Source organism: Mus musculus, chromosome 9 (genome assembly GCF_000001635.26).
Source record: "Mus musculus strain C57BL/6J chromosome 9, GRCm38.p6 C57BL/6J".
Taxonomy (NCBI): Eukaryota; Metazoa; Chordata; class Mammalia; order Rodentia; family Muridae; genus Mus; species Mus musculus.
This window is the reverse complement of record NC_000075.6, coordinates 122,119,798-122,135,112: the sequence shown is the minus strand read 5'-3', so window position 1 is coordinate 122,135,112 and position 15,315 is coordinate 122,119,798. Positions and strand designations below refer to the sequence as shown.

At 43.6% G+C, this 15,315-nt stretch overlaps 1 protein-coding gene across 8 annotated transcripts in view; it reads right to left on the bottom strand.

Moving 5' to 3' along the window:
* Nucleotides 1–15,315, bottom strand: part of Snrk (SNF related kinase) — a 52,437-nt gene that overhangs the window by 34,590 nt on the left and 2,532 nt on the right. For 2 of the 8 annotated variants that reach the window (NM_001357775.1, XM_006512000.4), the window contains exons 2-3: nt 3,171–3,220; nt 2,363–2,485 (exon numbers count right to left, since the gene is read on the bottom strand). The exons of 2 other annotated variants lie outside the window; for them this stretch is intronic. The gene's annotated coding sequence lies outside the window, so the exon portion shown is untranslated. Of the gene's footprint in view, nt 1–1,036; nt 1,153–2,362; nt 2,486–3,170; nt 3,221–15,315 lie in introns of all 8 variants that reach the window. 4 more of the 8 variants (NM_133741.2, XM_006512002.3, NM_001357774.1 and 1 more) reach the window with 3 other exon arrangements.

The following is a 15,315-nucleotide window of genomic DNA, read 5'->3' as shown; positions in this document are numbered from 1 at the left end:
TTGTTGCTGGTTTGTGTGTGTGTTTTATTTTGGGGTCAGGTTGTAAGGCTGCAGGGGCAGACATGGGAGGATGGGGGATGAGGCACGACGGGGTGCATAATGTGAAGTTCATAAAGAATCAATAAGAAGTTTGAAAAAAAATATGGTGAGCATTCACAATGAAGGAAAAATGGAGAATAAGGACATAGGTAGAAACCCAGCAACCACTTGCTATCATCCAGAGACTAGTGATAGTTGCAGAGGGTATAGGAAGGCCTCTTTGGCAGTCTTCTCTCCCTGCATCTCTGAATGATGCCATGTGATCTGTGAGTATCTAAAGGTTCCTGAAGACCATTCTGTCACAGCCTCAAATCTAAGCCAATACTGACACAAAGAGGATATATAACTAAAACTCTTACTACTTCTGAAGTGAAACTTATTCCCCAAGCAACTATCCGCTTCCTGACATCATGGGTTAGGCATCCTTGAACACAGCAAGCACTCAATATTCTGGCTGGAGGTTGCTCACTCTTAATGCCTATTATGAGCTTTTCTAACTCACACATAATCCACTATGGCCGCTCACTGTCCCAGAGTATATAAGCATTCACTCTTACAGACCAGCTAAGTCTCAGATTCTTTGGTTTTAGAAGCCAAATTTCATATCATACTTAAAAATTTCAACCTTTATAATAACAAACATGACAGAAATATGTTCTTATAAATGTTAACTCAGAAAAAAAACGAAATATATAAAATTACACAAGTTAAAATAGCACTTTAAATCTCACAAACTGAACAAACACTTTAGAAATGAGTACCAGAATCAGTGACAAACATGCATACCTCCCAGACAAGTTGTCACACATGCACACTACTTTGGTGATGCCTTCTCTCATAGTCCCAGCTGTGTGCTCTAAAAGCAGACACACTACCTGTGCTGTTTAATGATGGAGGTACACATAACCTCCAACTAAATCTTAAGCACACTAGGACAGTGAGCATTAAAGCATTAGAGCACGTTATTTCAAAGATCAGAAGAAAAGCCCAAACTTACTGAAATCTTTCCACAGGCACTCGTGGAAGTGGGACTGTACTCTGTCACAGGTTCCTGAGGTCAGACTGTCTCATCTTAAAGCCAAGGAAACTGCATACATGTGATTGGTATTAAAGCTAAAATTCAATATAAATCAGACTTCAGAGCCCAACTGGAGATCAAGCCCAAGTCTTGCATTAGGCAAGCTCTACCACTGAGCTACATCCTCATCCTCCAGAGCCCACTCTTGAAGATCTGACCACTCCAGTAACATCACATTTGATATCTAATATAGTAAGAGTCAAAATGCGATTATGAAAGTGATACATTATCATATTAACACTGCTTCAAAAATTACTGAAATCACTTACTTAGGGCCACCTTACCTCAAAAACTGACAGACAATAAACTTAAACAGGCCAACAATAGCATTTTCCAACTAGCATGTTCCATACTTTAGAAGGCACTGTGATTACACTTAGCACTGACTTCTGAATGAGCACTGTACATGTCACATATCCAGCTTCACCACCCTTTCCCAGTTTTCACAGCTACTCAGCACATTCTGAGAGATATGAAGACCGCAAGGCAGTCGAGAAGCTGGAGTCAGCCCCAGGCACAGGACACCTGTCAGTGCTTTAAAACAACCTGTTCTGCTGTTTCTCTACAAACTGACTTGAGAACCAAAACCGAATGAGTTGATTTTTACTAAAATTTTTAATTAATAAACCATATAAGAGCTTGAGAAATGGCTCAGCAGTTAAGAGTGCTTACTGCTCTTACAGAGGACTTGGGTTCAGTTCCCAAAACCAATGTTAATTCCAGTCCCAGGGTATCTGACATCCCTCTGGGTACCTGTACTCAGGAGCACAAACACAGATATAGACACAGATACAGACACACAAAATAAAATATTTTTAATATATTCTACGTATAAGAGTGCTCTATCTGCATGTACACCTGCATGCCAGAAGGCAACACTGGATCCCATTAGAGATGGCTGTAAGCTACCATATGGATGCTGGGAATTGAACTCAGAAATCTCTGGAAGAGAAGCCAGTGCTCTTAACTGCTGAGCCATTTCTACAACCCCATAATTTTCTCAAAAAAAAAGAAATAGACTAGTATATAATAAAATTGTTAGAAAGAACCAACTTCTTCTGTACTATGTATTATCCTGGTCCACCTGAGGTAATAACTGACCAGTATAAGCAGGGAAATCTAAATTGAAAAGTGTTTCTGTGTTTGGACATCAGGTCCCCTAAAGAAACTTTAATTCATATATATTTGGCTAGAGACTGTCTAATCTCAATCCTCAATTGACTCCGTGTGTTCAGCTGTTCTTACCTGTCTAAGTATATGCTGCATATTTTTGCAAATTCAACTTTCACCTTCAAAACATTTCTTGGGACTGCCTACGCCATTTTCTCGTCTTTATTCTTTTCCTCTGTATTTCTGTTAAGATGCATTCTGGAAAGTGGCAAATAGATCAAATTAGATAAATCAATCTAGGGATTGTTAAAGTTAAGCCTGAGACTAAGAAAATGGCTCAGTGGGTTAAAATGTTGTCCACACAAACAGAAGAACCTGAGAGAAATCCCCACGACCCATATTTGTAACCTCAAGTGCAAAACCTGGGGAGTGTGGGGGTGGGGAGCACGATGGCAGGCAGTCCCTGAGCTCATGCTCACTAGCTGGCCCAGCCAGGTCAATGAGTTCCAGGTTCAATGAGGCGGGGAGAGCCAGGGAGATGGCTTAGGGGTAAAGGTCCTCACTTGACAACCCGAACCCTATCTTTAGAACCCAGAAATTGTCCTCTGACCTTCACAAGAGACAGCTGTGGAAGGCGCACACAGAAAGTAAATAAATGAGTGTTTAAATTGGGGGTGGGATCAGTTGGATAATGATCAAGGAAGATACAACGATAACCTTTGGCCTCCACATATACACGCAGCATGCATGTACATACATATACATATACATTATATATATATGTGTGTGTGTGTGCGTGTGTATAAAAATATATAAATACGCAGTATTATAAATTGTTGCTCCCTCTCTGAGGCTCTCAGTGGCTCTGTCCTGCCCATATATGCTAATGTTGAGAGGTGACTGGGAGAGGTGCAGGTGTGTCTGTACTGGCTCGAGGACGTACCTTGCAAACAGCATACCAAATCACTCTGTTACCAGTATTTGTTGTTTCTCCTAAAGGAAAATACAGAAAATGATTTCAGTGCATTCTATTTGTTTCAATTTTGTTTAAAGTAAAACTACATATTCTAGGACAAGACAAACCTGCAAACTGCAAATCTGTCCTTGGTGACCTGTCTCCTCCTATTATCTTTCTTCCCTCTATTAATTACTATTCCCCTTTCCCTGCCACTGCAAGAGACTGAAGCCAGGGCTTTGCTCATGCTAGGCAAGTTTTCTGTCACTAAGTCCCAGTCCCAGTTCCAGTCTCAGCCCCAGCCCCAGCTCCAGCCCCAGCCCGAATCACAGCTTTTAAAAAAATAGTTGCAATGAACCCCAAGAACACCTGCCATTTTCTAAAGACCTCCTAGGTAATAGGCCCTGAACCTGCATCTGCTGAATCCTAACTGTGCACCAGCAAAGAATGAATAATGAAGCTCAACTTGTCTGATTTATCTCTGACTAGGATCCTGCTCGGCCTGCCTATACCCCTGGACAAGTTCACCAAGCTCCCACTACAGCAGCAGAGGAGAGGAACCCGCATAAGACACTCCTAAGCAAGGCAGAAATGCATTGTGATGCCAGCAACAGGCAGCACACGAAACACCTTCATGTCTGCCACCAAAGAGTAAACAAAACTGTCACTATGAGCAAAGCAGCTGCACTGTTTCCCATCCCGAGCACAGTAAGGAGTCCTTTCCAAAGTGGGCTTATAGGCTTTCCACCAACCTGAAACACAACACAAATAAGCAAAAGGCTTGAGTAATTCTGGTAGGTCAAAGCAACTCACAGTCCCACTAAAGGTGCTGAGTGTCTGGGCAGTCAGTGAGCCTAAGTTCAGGTGTGCTTGAAAGAAAGTACAAGGTGTGGGAGAGCAGACACAAAAGATGACGTGTGGAGAGAAAGGCAAGTCTGCTGGAGTGAGAGCCAAGAGGACCCCACAGCCATTCGCACAGTCTCCCATTCACTGGCGGGTAAACTGCAGCTTACCAGCCAGCCTGCCTGCCTGCCAGACCCTTCAGCCCCAAGTGGGCCTTAGCAGCTCCTCCCACTAGCCCTGCCTGCTTCTCTCTCCAACAGCCATTCCTGCAGTTTCTCTATCAAGGCAGCATGGTAGTTAAGCACTGGTTCTGAAAGCTATCCTTCATATGAGTCCAGACCATCAATCACAAGCCACAGGTCCTCAGCAAGTTACCTGACCTTACTGTACAGTCAGCTCCCTCAGTAGACATGTTACTAACAAGAACACAGCCCTGCCGGTAAGCCTAGCACTCAAAGGGCAGAGTAAGAAGGATCAAGAGTCTGAAGCCAGCCTGGTTTATATAAAATGCCACTATATTTCATCCCCAGACAAACTAAGTCAAACACACAGACTCTAAAGGCTGTGGAGGGGGATGGAGAGATGGCTCAGCAGGGCAGCACTCTTACCGCTCTTGCAATGCTCTTACCTAAGCTCCATTCCCAACATTTCACCTCAGATGGCTCACAAACACCTGCAACTCAGAAACCATCTGAAACTTCAGCTCTCTGTGGCACCTGCACTCATCATGTGCAGTGCACACACATGTGCAACTCACACACGTGCATGTGCACACTCAAAGGCAATAGAAACAAATCTTTTCTGTAGGTTAAGAATAGTAGAGATCAAATACGCTATATGACTACAATATTTGTGATCAGAAAACACACCGCCCACAACCTTGTTTGTGCTGCCGCATTCCTGCTGTTCCTCCTGGCTGCTTGTCTACATCAAGCGAAGAGCTCACTGAACTAGGTTCTTGCGTCCCTAACACATCAAACTGAAAAACTAGCAATAAGAAAGATCTTGGGATACAGAAAATAATATGTCTAACAACACTAAAATCTGATTTTCTTTTTCTTTTCTTTTTTGTTGTTGCTGTTGTTGTTTCTTTGTTTTTGAGATGGGGGTCTCACTATGTAGTCCTGCTCTGTAGACTGGCCTTAAACTTAGAGGTCTATCTGCCTCCTGAGTGCTGGGATTAAACGTGTGTACCACCACTCCTTGGCTAAAATCTGATTTTCAATAAAATGCCTTTTAAAGAAATGTAAGTACTTGCTTCCCTGCTGCAATGTTTGACTTAGTATCACTATGTAGCCCAGGCTGGCCTCCACTCCAGATCTTCCTGCCTCAGTCTCCCACATGCCAAGATTACAAGACTACATCATCACGCCATCTTAAGTAATATACTCATAGCAAATCTGAACGTATAGAATGGAAAACTTTAACCTCGAGAGTAAAGGAGTGGCCACGGTGCTGGGAGGACATCCGCACTCTTAGCTACCTACGGTGGTCTCAACTTTATCCAGCTCTGTTCACCACTCAACCCCTGGTCTGTAGCACCTGCCTTTGTCCATAATTAGAATTTCAACTGTGAAAAAACATGTTTAGTTTCAGAAAAAGTTTAATCAGAACATGTTGGCAAAAAGAGTGGGGACATAGTAAGAGAAAAGTCATCTGTATCTCCCCTCTGGTAATAAACCAAACAGAGAGCTTTGACGCTGTCCTCTGGGGACACAGCCAGGTACAAATTTTAAAATAAACTGGCAGAAACACACAACAAATTAAATACACTAATAATTTACTTCATCAAGTTTGGAAAATGCAAACCTGGACTAGTAAACACTCACCTGCAATCTTGGAGGATGGTTCCAAACCTGACATTCACCGTTAAAAAGCAGATACCTTAAGTACAATGACTACTTTTTCCTGTCTTTGTAGAACAAACATTTTAAACAACTGCATTACTGAGCTGGCATCTTTCTGAACAGCAAGCATCACTAAGACCAGCCACTTTAAAGCAGCCTTCTTGCATGGCACAGACTTAGCAGTTTAATACCTAGGCTAGACTTGAAGTGAAGCAGACTAACTAGGCCAACAGTGTTTGGTACATGGAAACGGCAGTTCAAGAAACGAGTAGTGGTAGGTGTTATAAGAATATACTAATGTTCTCTCAGTTCAAGCAGGCAGAAGCGACTAAGCATAGAGGTGTGGCTGAAGAAGAGGAAGGAAGTGTGGGTGGCCCTACACACTTTGCAAGCTGCTGCAACAGTAGTAGAAGCAGCCTCTGCTACCTCTACCGTGGGTCTGGAAGCCACTGTTACTCCTGCTGAAACTCACTTTGAACTTTTTGGTCACATCACCACCGCTGCAGTGGGGTCTGTTTGTCAAACATGTATCCTGCAACTCTTCTCCCCCAGGAGAAGTGATCAAAGATGTCACTGCACACAACTCTGAACAAACTCACAGCTTGCTGAGAAATCAAACAAAACTGGCTGTGTGTAAAAATCAAGCTACCCCTAAGCCTATCGACACTTTGTTTAGAAAATAACATTTCCCCAAATGAATCAATCAATATCCCAATACACAGAAAACCCCAAAACAAAGCAAACTAGGCCAGTAGTTCTTCACATACACACACAACCCAAGGCTCTGATTTTGAAAAGCTGACCTAACACTGGATTTAACCTTTTCCATACAAACTAACTGGCATTGATTTTTTTACAAATATCAAAAAAATTAAAGTGATAATCCATAATCATAGGAACATCCGACCACCAGACTGGAAGCCACGCCTGTAAAGAGCCAACTGAATTCAGTGATGCAGCCAACACTCAGTGATGATTACCAAAGTGAGCTGCTGGGTTTTGCTAAAACTTTATCAACAAAAGTGATACAGGGTCCCAGAAGACCCTAATGAGATCCTCCAGTAATATCAGGAACCACAGGTCAGGTACAGTGAACACAGCCCTATTACGTATTTTCTAGTGTTCTCTTTATCCAAAATTAGCAATACTCCGGTGTGTCTCCTCCTTCTGGGAGTAACCATGTAAATTAAAGACCAACACCCACAACAGGTCAACAGGCCCTAAGTTTTGGAAGAACTAGAGTTCTGTACTGGAGAAGGGTGTGCTAAAAATTACTATGGGTTTATTATAACTGTATCAGCCTGCACTCACTGGACAGACTCACTGTGGCATTAAAATTAAGAGGTAAGCCAATAACTCCTATTAGAAATGTCCTAACAGGCAGAGTTACATCCTCAAATCTAAGGACTTTGGAAAGAAAGGTGCCTTGTGGGACCATGAAAGGCAACCTGTTTTCTGGTCGAGTTAGGTTCAAATCCCAGAAACCCAACAGATTAATCTGCAAGGGACAGAAGGCCCATTTGCCATGCTCCCAGACATAGGCTCCTGACATGAGGACCCAGCTCCATCATTCTGTGGCTATCAGTCACTTAGGCTATAGCCAGGTATGCTCCTTCCCACAGTTACCCTGCAACAGCAAGGTAGCCCAGCCCACTATAAAAGCTGATGCTTGGCCCCTCCTCTCTCCCTTAAGCTCTTGCTCTCACTGTCACCTTTAGCCTCCTTCTCCTCCTCTCCTCTCCCCTCTCTCCAGTGGCCATGGCTTCTACTTCCCTACTCTTCTCCCTCTCTGCCTTTCTACAATAAACACAGTAAAACCATGGACCATCTCTGTTCACTGAGATCTGCCATGCTGGAGCAATGGAGCAGGCTTCCCCCTAAAGAGCCGCCAGCCAACCCAAGCAGTGCACTGAGCTAGCAGCCTGAGCTAGCCAGACTCTCTCGCCAGTGTGGGAACCACCCAGTGAGCCTTCTATCCCTGCCCCTTCTCCCTTCTGCACTGGGGCTGACTGAGCCACCCCCAGGTCCCCCACTTCATTCTGAGCTTTTCTGCAGTGTCCAAGAGCTAGAAATTGTCATCTCTGGACTCTGTGTGGCCCAAGGACCCCAGATTGCTCCCTCTCCCACCCCCCTCACCCCCCCACCCCCTCACTCCCTACTACCCCCCCTCACCCCTCACCCCCCACAGACTGGGGTTCCGTGGCTTCTCACAGCCAGGCGCCCACCCAGCTGAGCGTGCAGCAGTCCCCTGCTTCCATCCCGCCCGGAGCTCTGGCGGGACACGGGTCATCTCTCCTACCCCTTTATTTCCCCACAACAGGGTACCCCCCACCCCCGCAATGCCTATAATTATATCATTTTCCCTTTCCTTTTTCTCCCCACAACCTTTCCCATGACTCCCTTTACTCCCTCTCAAATTAATAGCTCTCTTTCTCTGTTCCTGATACATACACACATACACACACACACACAAATATATAAACACAACTTGCCTAGTTCATTTCATTAAGTGTTACTTGTATGTATAGGATTTCAGGGCTTGGGGTCTCATCCCTGAGAAGATAGATTCTCCTGGTCAGTCTTTCAGCCTTTCTTAGTTGACTGTAGTTCTCTGCCTAGGAGATTCCAGAGACCATTACAGAAAGCCCCAAATGGTCAAATTGTAGAGAACAACTGGTCTTGGAGTGCTCAACCCCAGTGGATACATATGCAACACAACTCAACACAACAATTCAACTACAACACAACACTTAAGGCTCAGAATATCGAGAAGAAGAGAGCAGAAAGACTATTAAGAGCAGGAAATCTACTCTGAGACTATGTCTCCTAGAAATAACAGGGAAGCTCCACTCATAACACCTCAACAATACAGCTGCTTAACCAAGACCTGCACAAGGATGACACCAACAGACTTGTTATCATGCTCGAATTCTCTTGCAAGTAGGCAAACAAGACAACAATGCCAGTTCAGAGGCCTGCTCCAGGCTCTCAAGGCAGCGTCTGTCTGGTCAATGCAGATCAATACTCAAAGTGCTAGCTTAAGTAATCTTTCTCTTGTCTAAGCAGATCAAGAGATCAAGTTGTAACTGGGACATACAGAGGAGCCAGGCCAGTCCCAAACGATGCTGGGCAGACAAGAAGGGGACCCCAGGTAGCAAGTCACAAACAAGCCTTCGAGCCACAGCACAGGGGGCTCGAAGTCAACCACCTCAGCAGAACCTGCCTCTTGGTAAAGCATGCCATCATTGTTTAAACCTACCAGTGTGGTGACAGAGCTGACATACGTACTTACATAACAATACTGACCTAAACAAAAGCTCTTGTGGAAATGACTGCAAAAGAAAAAAAAAAAAAAAACAACTCACTTTCCCCAGGAAAACAGAATGTAAAGTAGAAAACTTCCTCTTTTTTAAAGACCTATAAGCACTGTCAACTTCATTTTTATCCTCTGTTCCTTCTTTCTCTGATCTGGGATGAAGGTGGCCATTTAAAAATGGTCATAAAAGGAATGCTGAAACAGACAACTCACCACAGACTAAAAGTATTGGCTGATTCTGACTTAAAAGAATCACTAGAATTTTCTTACAAGGGTGGGGCTGAATGCTAACTTTCTGAATAGCAAAAACTTGATAAATTAATATCCTTGATTTACAGCCTTACTGTAGGTTGGACATTCCTAGCCCAACCTCAAGAGTTCCCAAATCTGACCACAGTAGACAGTTTCATACCATGAAACAAACTTTCACAAACTTAAAGCTTATGCAAAGTTATCTTGAGGCTATGTGTCTTAAGTTGTACATGGAACATGAATGACTTTCAAGTTTAGAATTAGATCCCACCCCACAAATTGCATTAAATTTCTATTTAAAATCTGATATTCTAAAAATCTTCAAAAAGGTGAGGAATGCCCAAACTCCAAAACCTAGTTCTGGTCCCAAGCATTTCAGATAAGGAACATTTAACTTGTTCTAAGGTGTCTAAAATAAAGATGAGTACAAATATTTTATATCCAATAATGTTCAATAAGATTTAAATGTCAAAACTCAGAACTAGCATATAAGTCCATTACACAGAAATGATGGAATAAATCAGTCTACCCAGTATTAACATTATGCTGTATAACACTATGTAGAAAAAGTTCAGAGGCTACAGAGAGCTCAAGTCAGCGAAGTGCCTCTCACAGTAACCACAATCCATGTAGAAAGCCAGTGTGGTTGCACACGTGTGGAATCTGAGCATCAGGGAGGCAGAAACCAGTAGGCTAAGGGGCTTTCTGGCCAGCCAAGCCCAGTCTCACTGCACTGGCTTTCTGGCCAGCCTGCACCCAGGGCTGCCCTTTGCCCTCTACATGCATGCACACACACATATACATTCATACATGCTAAATTCATTAATAGCACATCATCTCAATTTTCTAAAAAACCATGTTCTTTGCTTTAATGTATACATTTTAAAAATCTAAAATGCTAAATCAATAAAAATATATTTCCCTTCTTTATGATTTCCTGTCTTTTTGGAATTTGTTAGTGAAACATGTACTACTTTTATAGCCCAAGAAAGAGATATGTACCTTTTGCAAAAAGAGATCTATGAAATAGGCCATGCTCTTTGAAATACATTGTTGAAGGCCTGTTTTTGTGCTCTTAAGAAACAAGACCCGAGGTAGCAGGTATGCAGCTCTTTGGGGCTGGGAGCAAGAACACTGAGTCACTTTTATTAAGCAAAAGTGTGTGCCTTAGTGGAGGACACTATACCATCCCTGTCTTTAGAACCTCACAAACCAATAAAGAAAACAGGATCCTCTAGAAAAAGCCCACCAGCGGCTTTCAGATGGAAGAGAAGGGGGACCAAAGAAGGACAGGACAGTCAGACCAAGGCTCCTGCAGAGCCAGCAGTAAACAGAGCAGCAGAGAGAAGGTATTTGCTTGGCTGGCTCAGGAAAGAGAAGCACCATTCCGAGTCAAGTTCTAACTGTGGAGAAGTGAATTTTGTAAACTAAGGAAAAGGCTGTTACTGAAGGGTGCTTGATGACTAACCATTGAGTTACTAAGTTAGTCAAGATGTGTGAAGTGCTGAAAATGCCCAGGAAAGGGCTCATCTGTGTCTCAAGGCAAGAAATGGATTTAGGATCCATAAGGAAGCAACTAAGAAATAAGACCATCAGAGATTTCAAACCAGTTTCAAAAGTTCATAAACATTTTTTTGTTGATTTATTAGATCCCCCATTACCATCCATAGACAGCATTCTATCATTCAGTGAAGACAGAAGTGAATTTTATGATAAAACCAGTGACTTTTTATTGTCTTGTTTCAAACTTAAAATGTCTCTTACTATAATTGCATGTAAATTCCAGTTTATTTGGAATGGTTTAAAACAGTAAGCCAGCCAGGCAGTGGTGGCGCACGCCTTTAATCCAGCACTTGGGAGCCAGAGGCAGGCAGATTTCTGAGTTCGAGGCCTGCCTGGTCTACAGAGTGAGTTCCAGGACAACCAGGGCTAAACAGAGAAACCCTGTCTCAAAAAAAAAAACAAAAAAAAAACAAAAAACAAAAACAAAAACAAAAAACAAAAACTAAAAAAAACAAAAAAGAAAGAAAGAAAACCTAAGCTGTAAGAGATGCTCAGGGGACAACAAACAGCATTGCCACCAAGCCTGACCATCTGAGTTCAACTGCCAGGCACCATCACCTGCATGCTGTACTCTAGTCTCCACACGCACACTCTCAATCAATCAATCAATCAATCAATCAATTTAGACAATTAAAAAGAGGACCAGAATTCCTGGGAATCTATACACATAAGGGTAAGACAGCAGGAACACAGGCGTTAGTGAAGGGCTCCCTTTGCCTTCCTCCTGTGCCTGGGGAGAGCTGCCTGGGGTGGACTCCAGGCCCACTGACCCCACGCAGGACTACAACATTTTCCTATGATAACGCAGTGCTTCCCTTTTACCCAGACCTCTCTAATTCCCAGAGAAAACAAAGCACTACAGTGGACCTCGGGGATTTCTGGTCTCCTCCAATTCTAACATGCCATGGAAGTGCTGGCCCCAGCAACCCACAGAACAGAACTCACAATGCAGCAAAGGCTCACCTGCTAATAAGCACTGCCAACAATAATTCTTGAGATGTTGAGAATCTGTGTTTAAGTTAAGACAGGAACTTATGGGCAAACAAGTACACAGAAGACAGGCTGAGGTCATTACTGGTCACCTAAAAATGGAACAACTTGAAAACAACATCCGACAATTGCTTGTACACCATCTGTGGACAGACTACAAGAGTCCTCCCAAACTAAACCAAGAGAACAAGTCAAGAAAAATGCAGGGAAGCTCTAGTTACTTAAAAATTGTATCCTTTTCCAAAGAACAAATTTAATGTACTTTGCAAATCACATTCTTTCCATTTGTTTCAAAAAAAAGCAGTTTCCTTCCTAAGGGCATGTGGTAAACACTCATCAACCAAGGGAACAAATCAGTCCCTGAAGCCAGACTAAAGACACTGTCATTCAAATTTCTCTCGCACTATCATAATTCTTCACGCCAACAGAAAACTGTTTAACCTACAGAAAATTAGGTAGAACAGAACACCAACTTTAAGCTCCAGTCTACTATTCAGGGTTGTACATCATCATTAAAGACAACCATAGTTCTCTTGCACAATACAGCATCATAATCCATTCACAACCAGGTTAGCACATTGTCCTAGACCCAAAATGAACTTTTCATAGACATGTCACAGTGAAAATGTTTAAAATGTAAGTTCTACTCTCTCTCTCTCTCTCCAACCCAGAACTGGACTAAAATAGTGAACCAAGTTTCGCGATCTCTCCAACTTCCTCCAGCTTTGCCACACAGCAAGTAGAGTCAGTACAGAGGGAGACAGGAGGAGCCAGCTGTAGGCTTAAGGTTCCATATTTCAAAGTGTCACTTGCTAACAGTGCTAAGGACTGTAAGGTTAGTTCCCTAATCTACTGTCATACTCCCTAGTAACCGTAACACCCTGCTCCCAAACACCGCTCCACTGTTTACGGCCTCTTGCAGGGACAGGCATTAAAAAAGAGGTGTTCTTTCCTTTAAATCTGCCTTGGGGGTTCACAGAAGGCATCCCAGAGAAATTTCTGTGTGTGCTTAAGATACAAATTGAAATCATGTTGTGGGAAAAGAGGCTTTCCAGGAAAGATAGCTGAGACCTTACTTTGATGGGTCAGTACTACCTGTGGAACACAGATCCAAAGGGCCTGTGATGGGACGGTACTACCAGTGGAGCACAGATCCAAAGGGCCTGGTACCAAATTATTTTTTTCTCAGGTCTGGCTAGCCCTAACTAATGCTTTACCATCCAGCTTAAAGGTCACCATCCTGATTATCCCCTATATTCTCCCCACCTCCTGTCACACACCAGCTCCACCATATACACTAGCAGCACAATATCCTGTACCATTATCATCATCACTGTGTGTCACATATTTGTATGACAATGTAATCACTAATCTGCATCCCCACTGGCTAGGTAAGTTTAGCTGTACAAATCATGTGTGCCTTATTCAGTTCTGTAACCCAGGTACAGTGTATGTACATATAGTAACTGTTAGGTATAGTATCTACCTAAAACACACTGATACATTTTATTATATAAAGGAGTCTCAGGTAAAGAAACAGCAATCAAATGATGGCTTCAGAAATTAGTCCAGCTGCAAAATGGAGATCTGACTGGACGGACAAAACTCATCTGGGAGACGGCTAAGGAGGCAACTAGAAACATCTCCAGGTACACGATCACCAATGGCTTAGAACTGAGGGCTGCCAGAGTCTGGACGGTGATGGTGAGGATCAAGCAGAAGACCTCGCTGTAGAGGCAGACTCCATGAGTGAAGCACCCAGGGGGCAAGCAGAGAGACATGTGGAATGAGGAGAGCGGGAGCTGGGGGTACCAACCTCAGACTGGAGAAGGAGGAGGACAACATCTACAGATGCTGACAGAGAACTGAATTTCCTCCTAGCTCCAAAACTGTATGCCTGAAAAACAAGGGAAGTCCAGCCTAGCTGTATTAAAACAGGCATGTTTTCCATTAATGGGCTTATAAGTCATTTTAACTGATGAAGGCACGTCTTGAGTGCACATACTGTATCAGGCATGGCTCCCACCTGGGGATACAAGAACCAAAGCAATCAGCCTTCAAGGAGTTGCCTGAGAAAGTAAGCACATATCAACAACTGAGAAAACCAGGCTCACTGGAGCTGTGTTTGACCAGTTACCATATCAGTCATATGGTGTGCTGGGATGCTGACTTCATACCCAACAATAAATGGTGTAGGCAAATCTGCAATTGAGTGGTGAACAGAAATAGATAGGTGAACTCTCTCATTTTGCACCTGGAGACGACATGTCCCATGAATGGACCATGCCCTGTCACTGAGTTGCCCTGGACTGAGTTGCTATCAGCAGCAGACTGGGGGGTCTCAGCCTAAGAAAGGGAGAGAGGACTGATAAACATGGAAGAGCCTGCTGCGCACAGGCCAAATTCTGGAGGTGCCGAAGGAAATTCCTGGGAGGCTCTTGAAGTGACAATGGAGAGATGAGTGTTCAGGGAGGACGGAGAAGGAATCTGTCAGCAGGGTCCTCTCCTACCAAAGGCAAGAAATGGTTTCCCAAGGGGTGAAAGACCACAGCCCAAAACAGATGTGCAGAAAAGCAGATGAGGAAATAATTCTGTGAAAATAACAGTTCAGTTCCAGCCCATCCCAGGCAGACCACACCTGCAGTGCTCTCTCCCAAGGCTACCAGACCTCACGGATTTGACAGTGTGGCTCTTCCCAAACAACAAAAGCCAACACATCCCAAAGTTGGCGTCACACCTTCCTCCCTTTACAAATGTTTTACAGAATGTGCTGTGCAGTTGTGCTGTGTCCACCTCAACTCCTTTTCTCACAGTGAGTCTGACCTCCTGCTCCCTCAACTCCCTGCCTGGAATGCTAGCCTTTGAGACTGGCCTTCAGTGAGTAGCACCCCCTACTGTTCGTTCACTGCCTCCTGCTCTATTCCTGTCAAAAGCAATCCTTCTGCTAGTTTACCTTAGTGTTCCACAATAGCTTGCTTCCAAGAACCTAAGGGCAGAAACTGGTTTCTGCTTTCTCCTACTGCTACCCTTCTACCCTGGAACCTTCCAAACAGATAAAAACTCTAGGAATTCATCCTTATCCTTATAAGTTTATCCTCCCACATCTACTCAGCCTTTCTACCCTAGTAGACCTAAGACTTTTGTCTGCACATAATGGGGAGTACCTGCATCCTGAACAGCAGGACTTTGTTGTATTTTGAGGAAAGGTCTTACTATGTTTGCACTTGCTACGAAACCCAGGCCAGTTTCGAACTCATGATTCTCCTTATCTCAGCCTCCCCAGGGCTGGGAGTGTGAGTGTGTGTGTGTCTGTGAGAGAGAG